Here is a 2,910-nt window from a genome sequence, read left to right on the forward strand (position 1 = left end):
CAAGCCAAAGTTTGACACTATGCACTAATAGCGAAAAGGGTCTCACAAGAACATTTAAAGAGGTTATCATCTTTTTCGTGTACAGTTCTCGTTTTGACAATTTCGTTAGTCTATAGGTGAATAATCCGAAATCAATCAAAGAAATTTAGGTTTTACATGCTTAACGTCAAATATTTTACACATTAAATCGTACGTAACGTAATCAGACGTTTGAAACTTTTTATGCAAGACAGTTCCATTGTTCATTTAGTTGGGGTAACGGAGTGGTGACGAAGGGGGGGGGGGGGGGGGCGGCGGCTGGAGGAGTACTGTGATATTCTAAACGAGCAGACTAAACTTACAGAAAAAAGTACATTGCCAACTTCAGTAACCTTCAATGGCAAATCAGTTATTAACCTTGTTGGCCATATTTTTATACTACCGATTATAATAGGTGATTTAGGCAGGATCGATCATCCCTAGAGAGCTCACAGTTTGAACTAACTCTACTGAAAACTAAATGAGTAAATGAAAAAATTTCAGTTACTATCAAATAGGTCTTCCTAGAAAAGTTATACAGATGTTTTATCGAAAGTGAATAATGCTGTACCTAATCTTTTTTCCTGTTGTAGACAAACACATGCAATTTTACTGTCGAAACATAAAATGTAGAGCGGCAACGAAGTGGCATAATGTGGAGTAACAGAGGTTCAGTTTAAGATGTGCATCGCTTGGTAATTGTGCTATTTCTTCTCATAAAAACATCAAAAATTTGACGAGTTCCCGTTGAAATCATCTCGTGGCCGAATGTTGCATGAGGCTGCGAAACGAGAAATTGGCTGTATGCCAAAGAACTGTACATCTACCGGCGTGCCGCATCATCAGTGACGTCACGGCGAAAGCAGAAGTGCCACGCAGTGTATCTCACATAACATCCGTCGGGCGATGGTGGTGTAATGGTCAGCATAGTTGCCTTCCAAGCAGTTGATCCGGGTTCGATTCCCGGCCATCGCATATGTTTTAGCTAAACTTTCTGATTAGCATACAAGATGAAACACATAAGGAGACAAATGCCCTTGTCTAAAAAGAGTTTAATAAGTTGACTATTTGGAACTTGTAGTATGGTTTTCAGTAAGTGTGATGACTTTAACGCTTGTCTGTTAGTTATACCGTAACTTCGAAACTCTTGTTTTTTAAATTCGGGAACATGTAACCATTTCCAGTAATAATTTTTATAGAATATCAAATCATATGTATTCATTTATTTACAGAAAACTATGTTCGAGATGAGTAGCAAATATAAAATCGTTTTGTTTATCTATCATCAAATCCAGCATTTTACACTGAAACATACCAAACACCTTTGTGCTTTTATTGTAAGAAGTACCAGATCCTATTACACTGATCTGGCTGAGTGCTGTGACATCACAAATGCAATGAGACAATATAGTGTGTTTGTGCGATCATGTGATTTTCAGTTTTAGTAATGGCTGCCATCAGCTTGTTATTGTGTTATTTCATATTATATTCTTATGCTTTCTGTTGTATTTATTTACTGGGAACACTTAAAATAGATTCTGATACGCCAAATGAAAATGTCCGATGTGGCTGAATTTACGGAAAAGCCCAGGAAACGTAAAAGATCTGTAAATACGTGGAAGTGGAGTGCTTTGAAATACGAAAAACATAATGCTGCTGCACCTGCAAAACCTCAAATCACGTGTAAATGTGATATCTTCATATCGGAAGATGAGATGATAAGTGAAAATAACAGATTCTGGAGCAATACAGATGCTCGAGTCAAAGAAATTTTTAATGAGGTATACTGATGTGGACTGTACGAAAAGAAGGAAGCTTAACAAGATAAGACAGAATATTCAAGCAAAAAGAAAACTATAAGCTACAGTATACGAACTGATCTTCAGGGGGAGGTCCTTGTTTGTACATCTACATTCCTAAGTACTTTTAATGTTGCGGAAAGGAAAGTTGAGCATGCATCTGAAGAGAAAATCTGAAATTATAGTTCATGCAACAAGACTTAGTTGCAGAGAACAGCACTGGGAGAGAAAAAAGACACCACTAAGAAAACACTTGTCCCCAGAACTGACAATCTGTAAAATATCGTACACATTTTGCGAGGAGAGAACAGCTGGCATTACAACTTTAACACAATCTCCTTACACACTGTGTTATGAGGTGAGCAATAATTTCTAATTCTAGTAGATATGTCGTAATGAATTGACAGTTAAAAGTTAGAGTCATATCATATGTAAAATTTCTATTAAGATCACTGTATATTAAAAGGCAATTTCTAATGGTATTTTAAAAATTTTCTTCAGATTTTTGTCACCAAATTCAATTTGTGGATTGACAACATAAAACAGGATATCTGAAATGCTGGCCTAGCATTTAGAGTCCATTTTAAAGCTGCTACTGATGAGGACATCAAGAAATAGCTCGTTGTGGAAAGACTTGTCCATGAACTAAAAGCAAAGGCATTTTTAGAGAATCTTCGACACAAATTAACAGAGCGTATTATTCATGACAATTATGGTATAATGTGTTGGAAATAGTTATTCTTGAGTGGAGCAAAATTATTTCATCAAACATGACACATTTTTATAGGTGATTTAAGAGTGAAGTTGGTAGGGGACCAAAGAAATTCGTTCATGTCTGTGGCATTTTCCCAAGGCCGTCTTAAAACTGTACTGTGATGAAAATAATATTGAGTCTATTCGAGTGTTTTGAGACTTTTGTGTTTCACTTGGTCATTCGTATGTACATGCCTGCAGACAGGGCCTTTGGTATTGTAGAAAAGAAACTCTGAAAACCTGTAACTGTTATGCTCCCAGAGGAATATGGCAGTTTATCTGAGACAGGAGGAACACTTCACTCCCTGAATTCAGCCAAATGTCAGTTCCAAAGTTAGAA

General features: G+C 36.6%; 1 non-coding gene across 1 annotated transcript; it reads left to right on the forward strand.

The window, feature by feature from the left end:
• Positions 1-921: 921 nt before the first annotated feature.
• On the forward strand, positions 922-993 carry Trnag-ucc (transfer RNA glycine (anticodon UCC)). Its single transcript has one exon. It is a non-coding gene; the product is annotated as a tRNA-Gly (tRNA).
• The last annotated feature ends 1,917 nt before the right edge of the window (positions 994-2,910 follow it).

The sequence above is a fragment of the Schistocerca cancellata genome, chromosome 7 (assembly GCF_023864275.1).
Source record: "Schistocerca cancellata isolate TAMUIC-IGC-003103 chromosome 7, iqSchCanc2.1, whole genome shotgun sequence".
NCBI classification, from domain to species: Eukaryota; Metazoa; Arthropoda; class Insecta; order Orthoptera; family Acrididae; genus Schistocerca; species Schistocerca cancellata.